Here is a 23,856-nt window from a genome sequence, read left to right as displayed (position 1 = left end):
TGGCTATCTCCATATGCTGCCTGAGCATCTTTACAACATGGTGGCCAGCTTGCCCCAGAGGATGAGACCCAAGAAAGGCCAAATCCAAGATGACAGCCACAGTCATTTATAATACAGTACTTCTGCCATATTGGTCACACAGACTAGTCTTGATAAAATGTGGGAGGGGACTACACAAGGCTGTGAATAATTAATGACAAGGATCATTAGGGTCCATTTTGGTGTCTGTTTTCTGCTTCCAGTCCTATGTCAAAAAGTACCACCTATCACATATTGGCATGAAGTCTAGAACACCTTCTGAGACATGCTAGGGCTATGCAATGAGTTAAATGTGGTTGGTCAATGAGAAAAGTTTGCCTGTGGAAACATCTGAGAAATGCTGAATTTAGCAAAGTAAAACTTTTGGTTTGCTTTGTAATTTCAGGGTTTTCTGGAGACTTTGATACACTAAAATTCCTATGAACCATAGAAGTTTTGGCATATGGTGGGCATTGTAACCTTAAGTTATTAGACCGTGGACACCTTTTTCATGGAATGTCTATTAACATTTCATAGAAATTAATTTCACAATGAAAGATTCAGAGAAAGGCTGCTTGGAGAAAGAGACATAAACACTGCAAGAGGACACAGCCTCAGCTCCATGTCAAAGAGAGAGTAATTATCTGAAGTGACAATTCATGTGCATTACATGGTTCATTTACTCGTCCTGCTTGTCAGCTATTGAAAGAATGTGGCACTGGCCCTCAAAGAATTGTCTAACTCCTCCCGTCATCCTCACTTATTTACCATCCTTCCTTCTGCCTTTATCTTTCTTCTCGTCTTTTCTTCTATAAACAAATATTATACATGCATAGTGCTTAGCTTATATAGCACCCTTCTTGAAACAACACAGCAGTTAATCACAAGTACTGTGTTCATTAAAAAACAAATTAGTCCTAAAGGCCACTATCCTTTTATCAAAGTGTTGTACATTTCTTGAATTACTAAAATGTTTGTGGTGGATGTGAAGACAGAAACCGTAGAAATGCCGAGTGTTATGTCTAACAAAGGCAAGAGGATAGAGTAAGTGCGGCAATAAACTCAATGTTTCCTGAACTTGGGCCACAGTGTGCTGCACCAACACAGTGAATCTGTTTATCTGTGACCTCTGGGATATGGCAGTAGGAAAACAAGGATTCTACCTTCAGTGCAAGCATTGGTGAACTCAGTCATGCATATTAGAGTAATGGATGTTAGGTAGATTTGTGGTCTATGCATTTTAAGAGTCCCTGGGTTGTCCGCAAGTAACCTTGAGCTTTTGACTTCTATTTGATTGTTATTAATCAAAGTCTCCTTGTTATTCCTAAAGCTACCTAAGCTATGCACTGTTTCCCCCTCTGGGTGGTAGGACTAGATTTGTATATAATAAATATTTTTAAAATCTTAAAATGAGATTTTCATATTAAACATTTTATTGACATAGAGCTTTGTAACTGGTCCGATTGAGTCAGTGAACCTTTATGGACTGCATGGAGAAAGACGTGTTCTATGAGCAAAGTCCAGGAAAGTCCATCCCTCCATTGGACTGGGATACTTGCCTCAATCTGCACCAAACAGACCTGCCAAGTCTGTTCCCACCAGGATTGGGTTGAATTTCTGATAGTTCCCAATGATCTTCACTCTTCTGCCTGTTGAGACATAAGAGAAAATATATTTCTTACAAACGCTACCAGGTAAATGATTAATTGTCCTCAGTGTGTGATCAGGTTTTAGTATCACTTCTTTGTGACAAATGGAAAATCCCTGAATATTTAAATCGGGTCATCTTCCAAATGTTTTAATTAGCCACTGATTTCTGTGATTGCAAGGCTGAAGAGGACCCTCATGGTATCATTTTTTAGTGAGAGCAAATGATGAGAACAGAGATGTCAGAGAAAGTAGGGAGTTGAGACTGGAGTGGTGGAGACATCAAGTTGGATGATAATGACCTTCGGCCAGCTTCTGCCCACCCCAGATCATGGTTTTTACATCTGCCAATGATGCAGATGACCCTGCTGGATTGTAGGGCTTGTGGACATAAATAAGACCTCCCAAATGTGATCAAGCAGAGGCCCTTCAGAGGTTGCTATAGCAAGGAAATTAGCCACCATGACTTGGATTTGACAGAGACTCCAAAGAGGGCAGTGAGTTGGGAGAGCTTTATAGTGGAAAAAGTGATAGCTTAAAGCATGCCGTGATTGGAGGTTTGTTGGCATGGGGAAACTGGAGTCAGGCTAATTAAATTTGGGTATCCTATGTGATTGGTTTGGGGAGTATATTTGGCTTTCTCTGGTTGGTCCTGAGTTAGAAGTGTGGGCAAAATTTAAGGAATCTGGTAGTAATCCACCAAGTCCTGACCATTCTCAGCCAATGGCTGCTGCAGTTGAGTTTATTTTTTAAAAATATTTTATTTATCCATTCATGAGAGACAGAGAGAGAGAAAGAGAAAAAGAGAGAGAGAGAGAGAGAGGCAGAGACACAGGCAGAGGGAAAAGCAGGCTCCATGCGGGGAACCTGACATGGGACTCAATCCTAGGTCTCCAGGATCAGGTTCTGGGCTGAAGGTGGTGCTAAACCACTTAGCCACCTGGGCTGCCCTGCAGTTGAGTTTAGCTTGCTGAACTGTTTAGCTGCAGATATTGTGATGCAGAGTTTTATTGTCATATGTGGTCTGGCTGTGCTCTGCTGATATGCTCATTCTTTCACAATGAGATTAAATGAGATGTCACCAAGTACCCAGCACAGACCTTGATGCATGGTAAATCTTTCAATGAACCATACTATAATTTTTAAATATTAAGAAACAAATAAGACTGGGCTTAATTACCAAAAGGCTTGAATATGGGAATGATGAAAATTTTGTTTGAAGAATTTTTGTCCTACAATGCTATGCATAATTGATTAAAGGTAGAAAGGTGGCATGATTCAGGCCTGCATGACCATGCTGGTGGTAACGTCTCAGAGTAGAAAATGCCTGCTCCATACAACGGATTAAAGTATAAGAAAATTCTTCTGAAAAAATAAAGAAGAATCAGGGTCTGAATCCAGATTGTGAGAAATGTATTTTTTACATCCCTGTGTAGATGTCATTCCATGCCCTTGGAATCCCTAATTTTGCTGGGGTTGAACCAGTATTTCTATTCAATGCGTCACCCATAGCCCCCAGGTAAAATAGAAACAAAGTATGGTAGTTGACTGGGTATTTGAGAGAAGTTTGTAGTTTGTTTAGATGAAAAATAGGAAAATATCAAACCTCAGCAATTAATAAGGTGCTCACGAACGGGAAAGTCAGGATGAGGTGAGCCTCTGAAACTGAGGACTGAGGTCATTGACTATAGCAGGTAAGAAGGCTTCCCGTTTGATGAGGGTTAAGGAGGATGCAGATCTAGGTTCAGACCAACAAGAAATCAAAGAAGTTCCCTGCAATTTCTTTCTGTCCTTTTTTCTTGGTGAAGTCCAGCAAAAAGTTTTATGAGAAGGAAACAGAGTAAATGAAATGTTTACAGAAAAAGATATCTGTGAATGATTATGGGTAAGTATGACAAACGATCACCTGTTATTTCGAAGCGTTCTTGTTCTTATCTACATTGTTCATTGTTTTTATTTTTTCCTAATCACCATGTAGTATTGCAGGGTATGGACATTTGAGTACAAACTAGTTCATACTGTATAATTATGAAGACAGAGATTGTAATTAGTCACCATAAATTCCTTGACGGCTTCTAAGAATCAGTCCCAGTGTTAACTGGAGGAGACTGATAGTATAATTAGTGGGATCAGTTGAAAAATATTCAGACTTTCATTGTTCCAGGACAACTCATATAATGATCTATTGATAGCCCGTCATTCGTTTGTATAATGCATTTAACCTTTTCCTCCTATTTTCTGCTTTACAAAACTAGTTTTAAATATTCCAAAAGACTTCCATTTTAATTTCCGTAATTCTGTGTAATTGTAACAACTTACTATTGTTAAGAAATAATAAGAAATACAATTATTTTTATTTTTTAGCTTTTCATTTTAAGGTTATTATAGATTAAGAGGAAATCACAAAAATAGTACAGAAAGGAACTCTTTATCCCATTTTCCCCAGAGGAAACACTATTCATAACTTTCGGACAGTATCAAAACCAGGACATTGGCACTGGTACAATCCACAGACTTTATTCACATTTTACCCAGTTCTACATGCACTCATTGGGTGTGTCTGTATGGTTCTAAGAAATTTTGTTACAAGGTAGGTGCCTGTAATTACCACCACAGTAAACATATAGGATTGCTCCCTTACCAAAATGATGCCTTTAGATCTGCTTTGCTTGATAGCCATACCCATCCCCAACCCCATTTGTAGCTGCTGGAAACCACTAATCTGTTTTCCAAGGACATTTTATGAAGGAGATCTCACAGAATGTAACTTTTGGGATTGCCTCCCCCCTTCATCAAAATTCCCTTGAGATTCATCCATTGTTTGTATGGATAGTTTGTTTCTTTGTATTTCTGACTAGTATCTCATGGTATGAATGTACCACAGTTTGTTTAAACTTTCATTCATTGAAGGACATTTGAATGATTTGCAAACTTCAACTGCTAGAAAGAAAGCTGCTGTGAACATTCTTGTACTGATTTTTAGGTGAGCCTAAATTTTTCTTTCTCTGTAATAAAAGCCCACAAGTTTGATTTCTGGATAATATAGTAATATGTTTAGCTTATTTATTTATTCTTTTTTTTTTTAAAAAAAAAAGCTACCAAACTATTTCCCAGAGTGGCTGTATTATTTTACATTCCACCAGTAATGTATGAGATATCTAGTTTCTCTACACCTTCTCCAGCATTCGGTGCTGTTATTATTTTCTTTATTCTTGTCATTTTAGCTATTTTAATAGGTGTGTTGATATCTTATCATGGCTTTAATTTGCCTTTCTCTAGTGGTTAATGATATTGAACATTTTACTATATGTTTATTTGCCATCTAATCTCCTCTTTAGTGAAATACCATGTTACTGTTTTTTGTCTGTTTTCTAATTGGATTGTACTGTTGAGTTTTGAGAGTTCTTCATGTATTCTAGATAGGGGTCCTTTGTCAGATACACAGTTGGCAAAAATTTTCTCTAAATCTATAGACTGTGTTTCCATTCTCTGAGCAGGGCTTTGTGAAACAAAAGTTTTTAATTTTGATGAAGTCCCATTTATTGATTTTTTTGTTGTTGTTCTTTATGGATCAAACTTTTCGTGTCAACTTTTCATCTTGCTATAGGTCTTGAAGATTTTCCTCTTGTGTTTTATTTTAATAGTTTTTGTAGTTTCACATTTTGCTTTTAAACCTATGATCAATTTTTAATTAATTTTTGTATAAAGTATAAGACTGCTTTAAGTTCATTTTTATTTTTACCATGGGTATCCAATTGCTTTAGCACCATATCTTAAAAAGAATATCCTTCCTTGAATGAATTACTTTGCACTTTTATACAAAGTCAGTTGGTCATGCATTTTTGGGTTTATTCATGGTTTCTCTATTCTGTTCATTTGAACTGATTTTCTATTTTTTTTCTACCAGAGCCATACTCTCTTGAGTACGATAGATAATAAGTCCTAACATTAGATAAAATGAGTCTTACCACTATTTTTAATTTTTAAAAAATACTTTAATAATTTCCCCTTATTTTCCTTTCCACAGGAATTTAGAAAAATCTTTTTCTATATTGATAGGATTTTGATGGAAATTCTATTAAATTTCAGAGCAATTTGGAGGGTTGGGATCTGACAATATCAAAGCTTCTAATTTATGAATACATTCTATCTTTCCATTTACTTAGGTCTATGATTTCTTTCATCAGTATTTTGTAATTTTTAGTATTCAAGTGCTGTATAGTTATTAGATTTATACCCATGTATTTCATTTCTAGTCATTGTAAATTATAATGTTTTTAATTTATATTTCATTCCTGAGATAAAATTCTCCTGATCATGGCATATAATTCTATTTATATGTTGCTGGATTTAATCTGGTATTAAATTAAGTATTTTGTTGAGGTTTACTGCATTTATAATCATGAAAGATATTGATATTTTTCCTCTTTTTGTACTCTTTGTCTGGTTTTGGTATTGGATAATACATGATTTAGGAAGTATTCCATACTCTTCCATTATCTAGAAGAGATTGAGGAGGATTGATCCTGATCTTTGAATATTTGGTTGAAATTCCTACTAAAATCATCTAGACTTGGAGATTTTTTTCTTAAGAAACTTTAAGCTATAAATTTAATTTACTTATTAAGTATAATTTATTTACATGATCTATATAATATTAGTTGATTTTTGTCTTTTTGTACATTTTAAGGAAATGTTCTATTTTACCTAAGTTGTTGAATTTATGTGTATAGAGTTGTTTTCAGCAGTCCCTTATTATCCCTTTAATATCTGAAGGATGTATTATGATATTAACTGTTTCTTTTTTTCATTGTAGCCAATATAAAAATTTTCACTTTTTTAATATTTTTTAAAAAATTTATTTATGATAGTCAAACAGAGAGAGAGAAGAGAGGCAGAGACATAGGCAGAGGGAGAAGCAGGCAGCATGCACCAGGAGCCGGACGTGGGATTCGATCCCGGGTCTCCAGGATCGCGCCCTGGGCCAAAGGCAGGCGCTAAACCGCTGCACCACCCAGGGATCCCGCCAATATAAAATGTTTAATGAGACTTTACATCCTCTGCTGGTCATACATTTTTTTCCTACATTCATTTTTTAATAATAAATTTATTTTTATTGGTTTCAATTTGCCAGCATACAGAATAACACCCAGTGCTCATCCTGTCAAGTGCCCCCCTCAGTGTTAGTCACCCATTCACCCCCACCCCCCGCCCACCTTCCCTTCCACCACCCCTAGTTCCTTTCCCAGAGTTAGGAGTCTTCAAGTTCTGTCTCCCTTTCTGATATTTCCTACCCATTTCTTCTCCATCCCTTCTATTCCCTTTCACTATTATTTATATTCCCCAAATGAATGAGACCATATAATGTTTGTCCTTCTCCGATTCACTTATTTCACTCAGCATAATACCCTCCAGTTCCATCCACGTCGAAGAAAATGGTGGGTTTTTGTCATTTCTAATGGCTGAGTAATATTCCATTGTATACATAAACCACATCTTTATCCATTCATCTTTCGATGGACAACGAGGCTCCTTCCACCGTTTGGCTATTGTGGACATTGCTGCTAGAAACATCAGGGTGCAGGGGTCCTGGCGTTTCACTGCATCTGTATCTTAGGGGTAAATCCCCAAGAGTGCAATTGCTGGGTTGTAGGGCAGGTCTATTTTTAACTCTTTGAGGAACCTCCACACAGGTTTCCAGAGTGGCTGCACCAGTTCACATTCCCACCAACAGTGCAAGGAGGTTCCCTTTTCTCCACATCCTCTCCAACATTCGTGGTTTCCTGCCTTGTTAATTTTCCCCATTCTCACTGGTGTGAGGTGGGATCTCATTGTGGTTTTGATTTGTATTTCCCTGATGGCAAGTGATGCAGAGCATTTCCTCATGTGCGTGTTGGCCATGTCTATGTCTTCCTTTGTGAGATTTCTGTTCATGTCTTTTGCCCATTTCATGATTGGATTGTTTGTTTCTTTGCTGTTGAGTTTAATAAGTTCTTTATAGATCTTGGAAACTAGCCCTATAGTTGACTGTATCCTTTGCTGTGCAAAGGCTTCTTATCTTGATGAAATCCCAATAGTTCATTTTTGCTTTTGTTTCTTTTGCCTTCATGCATGTATTTTGCAAGAAGTTACTGTGGCTGAGTTCAAAAAGGATGTTGCCTGTGTTCTCCTCTAGGATTTTGATGGAATCTTGTCTCACATTTAGATCTTTCATCCATTTTGAGTTTATCTTTGTGTATGGTGCAAGAGAGTGGTCTATTTTCATTCTTCTGCATGTGGATGTCCATTTTCCCAGCAGCAATTATTGAAGAGACTTTCTTCCAATGGATAGTCTTTCCTCCTTTATCGAATATTAGTTGACCATAAAGTTCAGGGTCAACTTCTGGGTTCTCTATTCTGTTCCATATATCTCTGTGTGTGTTTTTGTGCCAGTACCACACTGTCTTGATGACCACAGCTTTGTAGTACAGCCTGAAATCTGGCATTGTGATGCCCCCAGATATGGTTTTCTTTTTTAAAATTCCCCTGGCTATTCGGGGTCTTTTCTGATTCCACACAAATCTTAAAATAATTTGTTCTAACTCTCTGAAGAAAGTCCATGGTATTTTGATAGGGATTGCATTAAACGTGTATATTGCCCTGGGTAACATTGACATTTTCACAATATTAATTCTGCCAATCCATGAGCATGGAATATTTTTCCATCTCTTTGTGTCTTCCTCAATTTCTTTCAGAAGTGTTCTATAGTTTTGAGGGTATAGATCCTTTACATCTTTGGTTAGGTTTATTCCTAGGTATCTTATGCTTTTGGGTGCAATTGTAAATGGGATTGACTCCTTAATTTCTCTTTCTTCAGTCTCATTGTTAGTGTATAGAAATGCCACTGACTTCTGGGCATTGATTTTGTATCCTGCCACGCTACCGAATTGCTGTATGAGTTCTAGCAATCTTGGGGTGGAGACTTTTGGGTTTTCTATGTAGAGTATCATGTCATCGGCGAAGAGGGAGAGTTTGACTTCTTCTTTGCCAATTTGAATGCCTTTAATGTCTTTTTGTTGTCTGATTGCTGAGTCTAGGACTTCCAGTACTATGTTGAACAGCAGTGGTGAGAGTGGACATCCCTGTCTTGTTCCTGATCTTAGGGGAAAGGCTCCCAGTGCTTCCCCATTGAGAATGATATTTGCTGTGGGCTTTTCATAGATGGCTTTTAAGATGTCGAGGAATGTTCCCTCTATCCCTACACTCTGAAGAGTTTTGATCAGGAATGGATGCTGTATTTTGTGAAATGCTTTCTCTGCATCCAATGAGAGGATCATATGGTTCTTGGTTTTTCTCTTGCTGATATGATGAATCACATTGATTGTTTTACGGGTGTTGAGCCAGCCTTGTGTCCCAGGGATAAATCCTACTTGGTCATGGTGAATAATTTTCTTAATGTACTGTTGGATCCTATTGGCCAGTATCTTGTTGAGAAGTTTTGCATCCATGTTCATCAGGGATATTGGTCTGTAATTCTCCTTTTTGGTGGGGTCTTTGTCTGGTTTTGGAATTAAGGTGATGCTGGCCTCATAGAACGAATTTGGAAGTACTCCATCTCTTTCTATCTTTCCAAACAGCTTTAGGAGAATAGGTATGGTTTCTTCTTTAAACGTTTGATAAAATTCCCCTGGGAAGCCATCTGGCCCTGGACTCTTGTGTCTTGGGAGGTTTTTGATGACTGTTTCAATTTCCTCCCTGGTTATTGGCCTGTTCAGGTTTTCTATTTCTTCCTGTTCCAGTTTTGGTAGTTTGTGGCTTTCCACAAACTGGAAAATGGAATGCGTCCATTTCTTCTAGATTGCCTAATTTATCGGCGTATAGCTGTTCATAATATGTTTTTAAAATCGTTTGTATTTCCTTGGTGTTGGTAGTGATCTCTCCTTTCTCATTCATGATTTTATTAATTTGAGTCTTCTCTCTCTTCTTTTTAATAAGGCTGGCTAATGGTTTATCTATCTTGTTAATTCTTTCAAAGAACCAACTCCTGGTTTTGTTTATCTGTTCCACAGTTCTTCTGGTCTCGATTTCGTTGAGTTCTGCTCGAATCTTTATTAACTCCCTTCTTCTCTTGGGTGTAGGATCTATTTGCTGTTTTTTCTCTAGCTCCTTTATGTGTAAGGTTAGCTTTTGTATTTGAGTTCTTTCCAGTTTTTGAATGGATGCTCGTATTGCGATGTATTTCCCCCTTAGGACTGCTTTTGCTGCATCCCAAAGATTTTGAACGGTTGTATCTTCATTCTCATTAGTTTCCATGAATCTTTTTAATTCTTCCTTAATTTCCTGGTTGACCCTTTTATCTTTTAGCAGGATGGTCCTTAACCTCCACGTGTTTGAGGTCCTTCCAAACTTCTTGTTGTGATTTAGTTCTAATTTCAAGGCATTATGGTCCGAGAATATGCAGGGGACAATCCCTAATCTTTTGGTATCAGTTCAGACCCGATTTGTGACCCAATATGTGGTCTATTCTGGAGAAAGTTCCATGTGCGCTTGAGAAGAATGTGTATTCAGTTGAGTTTGGATGTAAAGTTCTGTAGATATCTGTGAAATCCATCTGGTCCAGTGTATCATTTAAAGCTCTCGTTTCTTTGGAGATGTTGTGCTTAGAAGACCTATCGAGTATAGAAAGAGCTAGATTGAAGTCACCCAGTATAAGTGTATTATTATCTAAGTATTTCTTCACTTTGGTTAATAATTGATTTATATATTTGGCAGCTCCCACATTCGGGGCATATATATTGAGGATTGTTAAGTCCTCTTGTTGAATAGATCCTTTAAGTATGATATAGTGTCCCTCTTCATCTCTCACTACAGTCTTTGGGGTAAATTTTAGTTTATCTGATATAAGGATGGCTACCCCTGCTTTCTTTTGAGGACCATTCGAATGGTAAATGGTTCTCCAACCTTTTATTTTCAGGCTGTAGGTGTCCTTCTGTCTAAAATGAGTCTCTTATAGACAGCAAATAGATGGGTCCTGCTTTTTTATCCAGTCTGAAACCCTGCGCCTTTTGATGGGGTCATTAAGCCCGTTCACATTCAGAGTTACTATTGAGAGATATGAGTTTAGTGTCATCATGATATCTATTCAGTCCTTGTTTTTGTGGACTGTTCCACTGAACTTCTTCTTAAAGGGGAATTTTAAGAGTCCCCCTTAAAATTTCTTGCAGAGCTGGTTTGGAGGTCACATATTCTTTTAGTTGCTGCCTGTCTTGGAAGCTCTTTATCTCTCCTTCCATTTTGAATGAGAGCCTTGCTGGATAAAGTATTCTTGGTTGCATGTTCTTCTCATTTAGGACCCTGAATATATCCTGCCAGCCCTTTCTCGCCTGCCAGGTCTCTGTGGAGAGGTCTGCTGTTACCCTAATACTCCTCCCCATAAAAGTCAGGGATTTCTTGTCTCTTGCTGCTTTAAGGATCTTCTCCTTATCTTTGGAATTTGCAAGCTTCACAATTAAATGTCGAGGTGTTGAACGGTTTTTATTGATTTTAGGGGGGGATCTCTCTATTTCCTGGATCTGAATGCCTTTTTCCCTTCCCAGATTAGGAAAGTTTTCAGCTAGAATTTGTTCAAATACATATTCTGGCCCTCTGTCCCTTTCGGCGCCCTCGGGAACCCCAATTAAACGTAGGTTTTTCTTTCTCAGGCTGTCGTTTATTTCCCTTAATGTATACTCATGGTCTTTTAATTGTTTGTCTCTTTTTTCCTCAGTTTCCCTCTTTGCTATCAACTTGTCTTCTATATCACTCACTTGTTCTTCCACCTCGTTAACCCTCGTCAGTTAGGACTTCTAGTTTGGATTGCATCTCATTCAATTGATTTTTAATTTCTGCCTGATTAGCTCTAAATTCTGCAGTCATGAAGTCTCTTGAGTCCTTTATACTTTTTTCTAGAGCCACCAGTAGCTGTATAATAGTGCTTCTGAATTGGCTTTCTGACATTGAATTGTAATCCAGATTTTGTAACTCTGTGGGAGAGAGGACTGTTTCTGATTCTTTCTTTTGAGGTGAGGTTTTCCTTCTAGTCATTTTGCTCAGTGCAGAGTGGCCAAAAGCAAGTTGTATTGGGAAAAAGAGAAAAAGAGAGGAGAGAAAGAAGGAAAGAAAAGAGAAAGAGAAAAAAAGAAAAGGGGAAAAAAATGAAAAAAAAAAAAAGAGAAGAAAAAGAGAAAGAAAAAGAAAGGAGAAAAAAAGGGGGTGGGGGAAGGAAACAAATCAAAAAGCAAACAAACAAACAAACAAACAAACAAAAAAGAACCACCGGGGAGTATCTTCTGATTCTGTGTTCTTTAAGTCCCTTGGCTTCTCCTGGAAGTTGTCCGTCTAGCTGGTGTTCTGGGGGAGGGGCCTGTTGTGCTGATTTTCAGGTGTTAGCAGTTGGGGGAGCTGCTGTGCCCCTGCCTGGTGCAGGGCTCAGTGGGGGTTGTTTACCCCGTGAGGCCGCAGGAGGAACAGCCCCAGTGGCGGGGCAGCTCTGGAAACCTGGATTCAGCTCCGGCAGGAACTCCGTCTGCAGGGCCTGGAGGCTCCGGGGCGGGGCCGCTGATCTGCTCAGCTGGGGCAGGAGCGTCCTTGCTGTCCTGGGCCCTCCCTGCCTCTGCCTGTCCCGGGGGGAGGTCGGATCCTGGGCCGTGTCCCCAGCACCCAGTGCTCCCGGGCCTACGCTGTTGGATTCACGCTTCCGGCCGCGCAGCCCCCTCCGCGGAGCCGCCGCCCGAGCCCCTCCGAGCTGCTCCGGGTCCAGCCCTGCGCGCTGCAGCCCTTTAGGGAGCTCGGTGTTCTCTCCCCGGGGCGCAGGTGTCTGTTAGTGTCCCCGGGAGCCTGAGGGCATCCCCGCCCTCCTGGGGTCCTGCTCCAACTCCCTGCTGGCGCCTTTCCGCCCGGGAAGATTGGTGAAGCTCCTGCTTCTCCCGGATGGAGCTCTCCTGTTCTGGGGACAGTCGCCCAGGCCTTAGCCCGTCTCCTCGCGGGGCCCCTCCCCCTTGGAGGCCTTTTGTTTCTTTATTTCTTTTTCCCCCGTCTTCCTACCTTGATAGAAGCGTGAACTCTTCTCACTGTAGCAGTTCCAGCTGTTCTCTCTTTAAATCTCAGGCCGAATTCGTAGATTTTCAGGATGATTTGAAGGTTATGTAGGTAATTTGGTGGGGACAGGTGACTTGGGGACCCTACTCTTCCACCATCTTGCCCCTCCTCCTTTTTTTTTTTTTTTTTGACTGGGTACAGTATACTTTATTGATGGTACATGACAAGGTAGGGCTCCCCAAGCCTCTCCCCTTCCTCGGGGTCTGGGATGTAAATTGGAGGTCAGGAGATTCTCCATATGTTGGGGGATTAGGTTGGGGCAGGGACTCCCCAGAAGCTGAGGGCCTCTGTCTTGCTGGGGCTGGTGGTCCAGGAGGCTCTTACTCCTTGGAGGCCATGAGGACCATGAGGTCCACCACCCGGTTGCTATAGCCGAATTCATTGTCATACCAGGAAATGAGCTTGAGGAAGTGGTCATTGAGGGCAATGCCAGCCTCAGCGTCTAAGGTGGAAGAGTGGGTGTCACTGTTGAAGTCACAGGAGACAACCTGGTCGTCAGTGTAGCCCAGGGTGCCCTTGAGGGGGCCCTCCGATGCCTGCTTCACTACCTTCTTGATGTTGTCATATTTGGCAGCTTTCTCCAGGCTGCAGGTCAGATCCACAACTGACACATTGGGGTTGGGGACACAGAAGACCATGCCAGTGAGCTTCCCATTCAGCCCAGGGATGACCTTGCCCACAGCCTTGGTGGTGCCAGTGGAAGCATGGATGATGTTCTGGGCAGCCCATCGGCCGTCATGCCAGCTTCCCAGAGGTGCCCAGTCCACGGTCTTCTGGGTGGCAGTGATGGCATGGACGGTAGTCATGAGGCCCTCCACAATGCCAAAGTGGTCATGGATGACTTTGGCTATAGTAGTCAAGCAGTTGGTAGTGCAGGAGGCATAGCTGACAATCTTGAGGGAGTTGTCATACTTCTCGTGGTTCACGCCCATCACAAACATGGGGGCATCAGCAGAAGGAGCAGAGATGATGACCCTCTTGGCCCTGCCCTTCAAGTGAGCCCCAGCCTTCCCCATTGTGGTGAAGACCCCAGTGGACTCCACAACATACTCAGCACCAGCATCACCAGCATTTGATGTTGGCGGGATCTTGCTCCTGGAAGATGGAGATGGACTTTCCGTTGATGACAAGTTTCCCGTTCTCAGCCTTGACCGTGCTGTGGCATTGGCCATGGGTAGAATCATACTGGAACATACACACCATGTGGTTGAGATCAATGAAGGGGTCACTGATGGCGACAATATCAACTTTGCCAGAGTTAAAAGCAGCCCTGGTGACCAGGAGCCAAATACGGCCAAATCCGTTCACTCTGATCTTCACTATCGTGTCTTGGGGACGCGCTGGCCCTGCACCAGAAGATGCGGCTGTCTGTCAAGGCGGGGAGGAGCAGAAAGCTGGTATTCACTGTTTCATTGCTGATAGCGGTAATTTGTGACTTCCTTGTCTCTCTTTAAACTTTTGTGAACTTCGTTGATCTTGTCAAAGTACTATTTTTTTCCTCCATTAATTTTATCTTAATTTCATTGATTTCTGCTGGTATCTTTTTCTTCCCTTCTTCTTTATTTGGGATTGTTTTCCTATCATTTTTCAAAGTTCTTATGGTGAGAGCTTTGATTATTGATTTGAGAACTTTTCTCTTTTGTAATGTAAACATTTTTGTTCTGTGAATTTCCCTCTCAGCAGTACTTTAATTGTATCTTACAAGTTTTTTTTTTCTTAAAGATTTGTTTATTTATTTTAGAAGGGGAGGGGTAGAGGGGTCGGGAGAAAGAGTCTTAAGCAGATTTCACCCTGGGCAGGGAGTCTAACATAGGGCTCAATCTCAGGGTCCTGAGATCATGACTGAGCCAAAACAGAGTCAGACACTAACTGACTGGGCCACCCGGGTGCCTCTATTTGTGTCTTACAAAGTTTAATGTGTTTTATTTTTATTTTCATTCAGATGAATGCATATGTGACTTCTTTTGTGACTTACTCTCTGACCTATGGAGTTTTTAGAAGTGTGTTGCATAATTTCCAAATATTTGGATGTTTTCTTATTTTTTTTATTAATGCATTTTAGTTTTAATTCATTGTAGTTAGAAAACAAACTCTATATGCCTTTAACTCTTTTATATTTGTTAAAGTTTGTTTTGTGATTCAGGATGTGATATATTCATATGAATATTTGATAGCTGCTTTAAAAATATATATTTTGTTGATGGTGGTAGAATTCTGCAGGTGCCAATTCAAATCTGTTGATTGATGATCATGTTTAGTCCTTTTATACTCATACTCATACTCATACTCATACTCATACTCATACTCATTTTTTGACCAGTTCTATCAGTGTTGAAAAGAGATGTCTCCAATTATAGCAGTGGATGTGTGTTTACTTTTTCCAGTTTTATAAGTTTTGTTTCATGTACTTTGAATCTAAGTTGTGTGAGCCTACACATTTAGATTGCTTTTTCTTCTTGGTAGGCTGACCATTTCATTACCAAGACATTAGGTAATGTCTTTGTCTGTCTCTAGTAATTTTCTTTGCTCTGAAGTCTTTTTTTTATCTTATACTTTCTTTTGATTAATGCTTCATAATACATATTTTCAATATATATGCCTTTTCCTTATTTATATTTCTGGTGAGAAACCTACTATCATTCAAATACTTGTTTTCCATATGTAATGCTTGTTTCTCTCTAGCTTCTTTCAATGTTTCTCTTTGTCCTTTATTTTCAGAAGTTTGATCATAATGTGCTTTGGTATGAATTACTTTGGATTTACCCTGTTTAGAGATTTTTCATCTTCCTTAATATGTAGGTTAATGTCTTTTATCTAATCTAGGAAGTTTGATTTATTATTTAAGTACTTTTTTTACTCTGTTCTCTTTTCTCCTTTCTTGACTCTAATGTCATGAATGTCACATCTTTTGTTATAGTACCAGTGTCTCTAATGTCCTGCTTGTTTGTTTATTTTTTCAGTGCATTTTTTTCAGTGCATTCTCTCTGTTGTTCAGACTAATTTCTGTTTATCTATTTTCAAGTCCACTGATTCCTTACTCTGTTATCTCCATTCTTCTACTAAGCCCCTCCAATGGGAATTTTATATTATTTACTGTGGGGTTTTTTGGTTGTTGTTCTAAAATTTCCATTTGTTTCTACCTTATCATCTATTTTTTTGTGATTTTCAATATTTTCACTTATATCAACCATGTTCTCAATTGCTCACGAAAGCATTTTTTATGATGGCTGCATCAAAATTCTTTTAAGATAATTCTGACACTTTGTCATCTGGTTGTTGGTTTCTGTTGATTGTTTATCCCATTCAAGTTGAAATTTTCCTGGTTCTTGGTATTACGAGTGATTTTCACTTTTAACCTGTTATTAATTATGTTATGAAACACTGGATCTTCTATCAATTGTTCTTTGAACCAGTGCTGTCAGGGAAAGAGAGGAACCAAGTCCTTACTGCAGGGTGCTGGAGATGGAAGTCCAGGCTCTACACTCATCTTCAGACACCCTGGTGGTAGGGGTGCTTGGTTATCAGTGGGTGAGGGTGAAAGTCCAGGCTGCATGTTTGGCTCCCTCCAATATCCCACTCAGAGAGATAGAGGAACACTTTGTATGTCTGAGCTTTGAAGAAAGCCCAAGCTGCCCATTCAGCCCCTACCAACATCATCCTGTTGAGGAAACCAGAAGCTCTTCCTCCTACTGGGTGGAGTGGACATCCACTTAGCTTCTGCTGGCACTTTGGAGGGGTTGGAGCACTTTGTTGTTAACAGACATTTGTTAATAAGGTTAGGGACAGGTCATTAATTTTTCCCTGATGCTCTGATTGAGTGGGATATGTGTTATCAAAAAGATTTCTGTCTTATTTGGCTTCTCCTTCCCTCAGCTTTTGGCAAACAGAAGCAGAATTTCTTGGGGATATTTTTTGTCTGTGCTTATTGGTATTTCCAGGTCAGAGGCTTTTCCAAACCACTGTTTGGGATTTTGGGACAGAAAAGGAAATTCAGAGAATTTACCACTCTATTGGTTCTTAACTCCTGGGATCCCAAGCTGATCTGACATCTTCTCCCTACCTTTCAGAGTCATGTATGGTTTTTAGGATTTCTAGCTGTGCTCAGTAGGAGAGATTTAAAAAAAATAAGTAAGGGTGTAAGTATATTTTGCCTTGTCCAGAACTGGAAGTCCTCAAAACAAGTCATTTTTGTGGTCTCAGAAAATCAGAAGACAAACTAAGCTGTACACAAGAATAGACACACAGTATTATTTTCTTCCTATTAACAACTGCAGGGATCCCTGGGTGGCGCAGCGGTTTGGCGCCTACCTTTGGCCCAGGGCGCGATCCTGGAGACCCGGGATGGAATCCCACGTCGGGCTCCCGGTGCATGGAGCCTGCTTCTCCCTCTGCCTATGTCTCTGCCTCTCTCTCTCTCTCTGTGACTATCATAAATAAATAAAAATAAAAAAAAAACAACTGCAGTTTATAAGAAAAGATCAGTCATCTTACTCAAGGTAATGAATTTCAGAAACACAGAGTTAGAAGCAAATTTAGCACCTGCTTTCTATGGGAATTAAACTTGTTCACGGGTAGTCCCCGTGGCTCAGTGGTTTAGTGCTGCCTTCAGCCCAGGGTGGGATCCTGGAGATCCGGGATCGAGTCCCACGTCGGGCTCCCTGCATGGAGCCTGCATCTCCCTCTGCCTGTGCCTCTGCCTCTCTCTCTCTCTCTCTCTCTCTCTCTGTCTCTCATGAATAAATAAATAAAATCTTAAAAAAAACTTGTTCACAAAAATCTAGAATTTCATGAAAATATTTCCCAAATATTTGCCAAGTGACTCTTGAGATCCAAATCATGAAAGAAATAGAATTGTGGTCAATTTTGCTTATATACAGGACATGATAGATAAAAAAGATAAATAAAAGTATCATCTATATATTTAAGAACAGACACCAGGACACTGTGTGTGACATCTTTCTCTTCCTGTGTCCCTGTGTCAGTTTCTGTCTTTCTCTCTCACATGCACACATATATGGCCCAGAGGAAGCAGCATCTGAACCCCCCCACTTGTTTTTCTCATTGGGAGAGACTGGCTGGGACCCAGCAGAGCAGCAAGAGGAAAACACTATGAGCACTTAGAAAAGCCTAAAAAAATCCTCTCATGCTCAGGATAATCAAGATTTGACTGGAGTTTCCAAGGAGACAAAATAAAACTCATTATTAGCCTACAAACTGCAAATAATTTAACTAGCTATCTACAGAAATGATTCCTGTTTTCTCTACTTTGTTACAGTCCATAATGATCGAAGCAAAATATAAGAAAAAAGTTGTATTTTCAGTTCTAATAGCTTTTGAGAAGAAAGATTGCTCAGGAAAGAAATTAGTTTATTACAGAAATCACATATGCATGCTTTTCCTCTTTATTAGGTGACTTTTCAAAATGTTGAAAGCATATATTACATTTTTCTAATGAAGAATCTCAAGCCTTCATTCTAACTTCTGCCTTCAACCCTTAAATTTGCCCTTATGACTTATTCATCCTTGTGTATAATAAAGTGTTTCCACCAATCCATAAAGAGCTATGAATTGTAGTTACCTTGGAGATTTTGTTATGGGTAGAGGTCAAAGCAGAACAACCTGTTCCTCCCTACTTAGTTCTATACATGTATATGTAACTCAAGAATTTTCGAGACTGGAGTTTTCCTATAATTTGTTTTCTGTAATGTGGTAGCTATAGTTTTCTGAGCTTTCAGGTGTGTTTGTGTCTGTGTGCATGTGTGTGTGTGTTACTGGTAGTATGATGTGCAAAGGAAAGCAGATGACAGGCTCTGTAATAAAAACTGAGACAGAGGAAAACTCATTTAACTTCCCTGAACCTCACCATTCCCCTGGAAAAAATATGCTAATTTTTCTTGACAAAAGTTTTGTCAGCATTCATTGAATTTTTTAAGTATCTGAAATTCTACATCATAATTTGTTTTCTTTTTTTTTCTTTTTTTATATATATTTTTTATTGGAGTTAGATTTTCCAACGTATAGCATAACACTCAGTGCTCAACCCGTCAAGTGCCCATCACCTCAGTGCCTGTCACCTAGTCACCCCAAACCCCGCCCAGCCCCCCTTCCACTACCTCTTATTCATTTCCCAGAGTCAGGAGTCTCTCATGTTCTGTCACCGTCTCTGATATTTGCCATTTTCTTTCCTTTCCCCTTTAATCCCATTCACTATATTTTACATGCCCCGAATGAATGAGACCATATAATGTTTGTCCTACTGCGAATGACTTACCTCAATCAGCATAATACCCTCCAATTCTAACCATGTTGAAGCAAATGGTGGGTATTTATCATTTCATTGTGATTTTGATTCATATTTCCCTGATGGCAAGTGATACAGAGCATTTTCTCATGTGGTTGTTGGCCATGTCCATGTCTTCCTTTGTGAGATTTCTGTGCATGTCTTTTGCCCATTTCATGATTGGATTGTTTGTTTCTTTGCTGTTGAGTTTAATAAGTTCTTTATAGATCTTGGAAACTAGCCCTTTATCTGATACGTCATTTGCAAATATCTTCTCCCCTTCTGTAGGTTGTCTTTTAGTTTTGTTGACTGTATTCTTTGCTGTGCAAAAGCTCCTTATCTTGATGAAGTCCCAATAGTTCATTTTTGCTTTTGTTTCTTTTGCCTTCATGGATGTATCTTGCAAGAAGCTATTGTGGCCAAGTTCAAAAAGGGTGTTGCCTGTGTTCTCCTCTAGGATTTTGATGGAATCTTGTCTCACATTTAGATCTTTCATCCATTTTGAGTTTATCTTTGTGTATGGTGAAAGAGAGTGGTCTAGTTTCATTCTTCTGCATGGGGATGTCCAATTTTCCCAGCACCATTTACTGAAGAGACTGTATTTTTTCCAATGGATAGTTTTTCCTCTTTGTCGAATATTAGTTGACCATAAAGTTGAGGGTCCACTTCTGGATTCTCTATTCTGTTCCATTGATCCTGTGTCTGTTTTTGTGCCAGTACCACACTGTCTTGATGACCACAGCTTTGTAGTACAGCCTGAAATCTGGCATTGTGATGCCCCTTGCTATGGTTTTCTTTTTTAATATTCCCCTGGCTATTTGGGGTCTTTTCTGATTCCACACAAATCTTAAAATAATTTTTTCCAACTCTCTGAAGAAAGTCCATGGTATTTTGATAGGGATTGCATTAAACCTGTACATTGCCCTAGGTAACATTGACATTTTCACATTATTAATTCTTCCAATCCATGAGCATGGAATATATTTCAATCTCTTTGTGTCTTCCTCAATTTCTTTCAGAAGTGTTCTGTAGTTTTTAGGGCATAGATCCTTTACCTCTTTGGTTAAGTTTATTCCCAGGTATCTTATGCTTTTGGGTGCAATTGTAAATGGGATTGTCTCCTTAATTTGTATTTCTTCAGTCTCATTGTTAGTGTATAGAAATGCCACTGACTTCTGGGCATTGATTGTGTATCCTGCCACACTGCCAAATTGCTGTATGAGTTCTAGCAATCTTGGGATGGAGTCTTTTGGGTTTTCTATATACAGTATCATGTCATCTGCAAAGAGGGAGAGTTTGACTTCTTCTTTGCCAATTTGAATGCCTTTAATGTCTTTTTGTTGTCTGATTGCTGAGGCTAGGACTTCCAGTAGTATGTTGAATAGCAGTGCTGAGAGTGGACATCACTGTCTTGTTCCTGATCTTAGGGGAAAGGCTCCCAGTGCTTCCCCACTGAGAATGATATTTGCTGTGGGTTTTTCGTAAAAGGCTTCAGATGCTGAGGAATTTTCCCTGTATCCCTACACTCTGAAGAGTTTTGATCAGGAATGGATGCTGTATTTTTGACATCGAATTGTAATCCGAATTCTGTAACTCTGTGGCAAAAAGTACTGTTTCTGATTCTTTCTTTTTTGGTGAGTTTTTCTTTCTAGTCATTTTGGTCTTTGCAGAGTGGCTGTATGAGTGGGCCGCATCAAGAATATCCACCACAAACTAGTAAATTTCACCTTATGATTCTGCCAAGGTCAGAGACCAGAAATTGAAAACAAGCATCAGAACAAAATGAAATAAAAGAACCACTAACTTGGAAAACAAATTTTAAAACAAATCAGTAAAAAGTAAAAGGCCAGGAATCCTAAAGAAGAAGAGAGAGAAAAAAAGTGAAGAAACAGAAAAAAGAAAAAAAACAGGGTGGGGGGGAAGCAGGGAACTGGGATATAGTGGTGGTGACAAAGTTGTAATGGAGGGAGAATGTAGTCTATCTGAGGAGTTTTAGGGTGATCCTCTTGTTTCTGAGTATATTAAATTCTGTATGTTATTAGATGCCTATTCCCAAATTTATATAAACCAGAAATACTTGTCGATAGCCCCAACATTGACGACCAAAACATAAATGAGATAAAAGAGAGGTGCAAAATTGGAGTGAGGAATCTCACAGATGAACCAGCACAGTATACCACGTAGTTTTAGGTGCATACTGGTCATGTTTTAGAAGGTATTAACTTCTGCCATTGTAGAACAAAATGAGGCAGAGTAAAGAAAAAACACAAAACAAACAAACAAACAAAACATCTTGTATATCTCCCCAAATTGAGTATGTTGGAGGGAATCTAGAAGTGGAAAGTATATCTAGGACTTATATATTTGTAGAAATATGAAAGTCAAAAAGGAATAATCTTAAAAATGAAGAGGTGGTAAAATATTGTAGTTAAGGTGGGAAAAGAGAAAGAAAAATTGGGTATTTACAATCTGATATAAAAATGAGTTGTACTGGAAAAAGAAAGAAAAAAAAAGGAGGGGTACCCTCCTGGTGCTATATACTGTAAATCCCTCAACTTTCCCTGGAGCTTTCTAGCATTGCTTGGTCAAGAACTTGCTCTTCCCCTGTCCTTCCAGCTGGTTTTCTGGGGGGAGGGTCTGCTGTGCTGATTCTCAGGGGTGTGCATCTGGGGGAGCTGCTCCGCCCCCTGCCAGGTGCACGGCTCAGTGGGAGCTGTATATCCTGTGAGGCCCGTGTTCCCTGAGCCCTGCTCCATCCCAGGCACAGGGTGACACAGGGGGAACAACAACACTGGCCGCGGCCAGCTCTCCAGCCCTGGAGTCAGCTCCCGCAGTGACTCCCGCAGTCTCCCAGTCGCACTGGCCTGGGTGCTCCCGGGGGTTGCGGGCGCTGATCTGCGCAGCTCGGGGGCACCCAGCGGCAGGAGCGTCCTCGCTGTCCTGTGCCCTCCCCGCCCCTGCCTGTCCCGGGGGGAGCGCAGGGTCCTGGGCTGTGTCCCGGGGCTCTGGGCTCCGGGGCCTGCTCTGCTGCAATCGCGCTCCCGGGCGCGGCTCCCGAAGGCAGCGGGGACCAGCCCCCTCCGCCCCGAGCCGCCCCCGGAGCTTCCCGAGGCCCCGCCAGGCGCGCTGCAGCCCTTCGCCGAGCTCGGCCGCGGGGCGGGGGCGGGGGGGGGGCGCTCTCCCCGGGCGGCTGCCTCGTTAGTGGCTCCGGGAGCCTGGAGGCTCCACCGCCCTCCTGCGCTCTGCCCGAGCTCCCTGCTAAGCGCCTTTGCGTCCGGGAAGAATCCCAGGAGGATTTTAAAGTTCCTGCTTCGGGACTGACTGGGCTTTCCTGTCCCGGGAGGCTTTTGCCGCCTGGCCTTAGCCTGGGTCCTGGCGAGAGCCCCTCCCCCGCTGGATGCTTTTTTATTTATTTTTTTTTCCGTCTTCCTACCTTGTTAGAAGCGCAAACACTTCTCTCTAGCATTCCAGCTGTTCTCTCTTCAAATCTCAGGTCGAATTCGTAGTTTTTCAGGATGATTTGAAAGTTATCTAGGTAAGTTGGTGGGGACAGGTGACTTGGGGACCCCACTCCTCCACCATCCTGCCCTCTCTACATCATGATTTGGATTTTCAGTCATTCAGTAAAAAAAAATCAGAATAGAAAACATAAACGTATTTGTTTTTCCTAAGTGAGAAATAAGACATTAATGACATGTAGCATAGATATGTAATTTATTAATTATGTAAGCTATTAATATTATGATGACAGAGGTGATATAACCAGAGAAGGAACAGACATTTAAGCTGCTTTTTTTCCTGCTCCTATTTCTAGGTACAGAATCTTTGTCTCTTTCAATAGTGAAGAACTTTGAGAGAAAAAATGGATTCCATCCTGTCTGTTATCAAGGCACATTGGCTTATATTTGGCAAGAGGTCACTTGTTACATCTATAGACATCTTGCCTTATTTTATCTCAAATGGTAGTTTCTACCTCTCTCTATTGATACATTTACATATAATCCTAATTATGCATTATGGCTGGCTTCTGGCACTAGATTGAAGCTCCCAGACAACTGAGAGGGCATCCTACTTACCCCTGTGTCAATTACACACTGCTTGGCACATAGTAGGATCTTGAAAAATATATGATAAGTTAATAAATTCATTTGGGAACTTTCTTTGCTTAAAAATAATTCATTTTAAAAATAGGCAGTCATAAGAGATCACAGAACACAATACTAATCTTATACTTTACACACCAGGTAAATGTGCAAGCAAAATGAACTTCACATTCAACTTTTATTCACTCCTCAAACGTTTCCTAAAATCTTCATTTGACTTGACCTGATATGTATGTATATACCTTTTAAATGCATGGTGGTGTTATACTTACTTTAGGATATACAAAGTCTAACGAAAAGTTATTCCTTCCAAGCCTGAAACCTGTGATAGTTCAACCTGACTGAATCTCCTGACATCTTCTTTCTCTGGGGCTGGCTGGTCTGTCTATTCTCCCTTCCATTTGGAAAGCTTCAAACAACTGTATTCTTTCCACAAGTATTGACACATGGACGTGCCCTTTGAGGCTGTGTTCTGAGGGAGAGATGGAGACCAAGAGAAGTCCGCTACATGTGAAAGAAAGCAATAATAAGAAAGAAGGCAACTGTGTGGCCATGGAAAGGAGAATAGCATTTGAATCAAATCTTCCCAATCACTAGAAGAATCTGGTTGAAATGATTTTATTTATTTATTTTTTAAGGGTTTTATTTATTTATTCATGAGAGACATGGAGAGAGAGAGAGGCAGAGACACAG

At 40.3% G+C, this 23,856-nt stretch overlaps 1 protein-coding gene and 1 pseudogene across 3 annotated transcripts in view; one reads left to right on the top strand and one right to left on the bottom strand.

Moving 5' to 3' along the window:
• GABRG3 (gamma-aminobutyric acid type A receptor subunit gamma3) overlaps positions 1-23,856 on the top strand; it is a 712,386-nt gene that overhangs the window by 279,490 nt on the left and 409,040 nt on the right. The window contains exon 1 of one of the 3 annotated variants that reach the window (XM_035714139.2): positions 4,527-4,648. The exons of the other annotated variants lie outside the window; for them this stretch is intronic. The gene's annotated coding sequence lies outside the window, so the exon portion shown is untranslated. Of the gene's footprint in view, positions 1-4,526; positions 4,649-23,856 lie in introns of those variants that run through there. 3 annotated transcript variants of the gene reach the window in all.
• LOC125754808 (glyceraldehyde-3-phosphate dehydrogenase-like) overlaps positions 13,077-23,856 on the bottom strand; it is a 34,242-nt pseudogene continuing 23,462 nt past the window's right edge.

This window comes from Canis lupus, chromosome 3 (assembly GCF_003254725.2).
Source record: "Canis lupus dingo isolate Sandy chromosome 3, ASM325472v2, whole genome shotgun sequence".
NCBI classification, from domain to species: Eukaryota; Metazoa; Chordata; class Mammalia; order Carnivora; family Canidae; genus Canis; species Canis lupus.
This window is presented reverse-complemented; position numbering and strand designations above follow the sequence as displayed.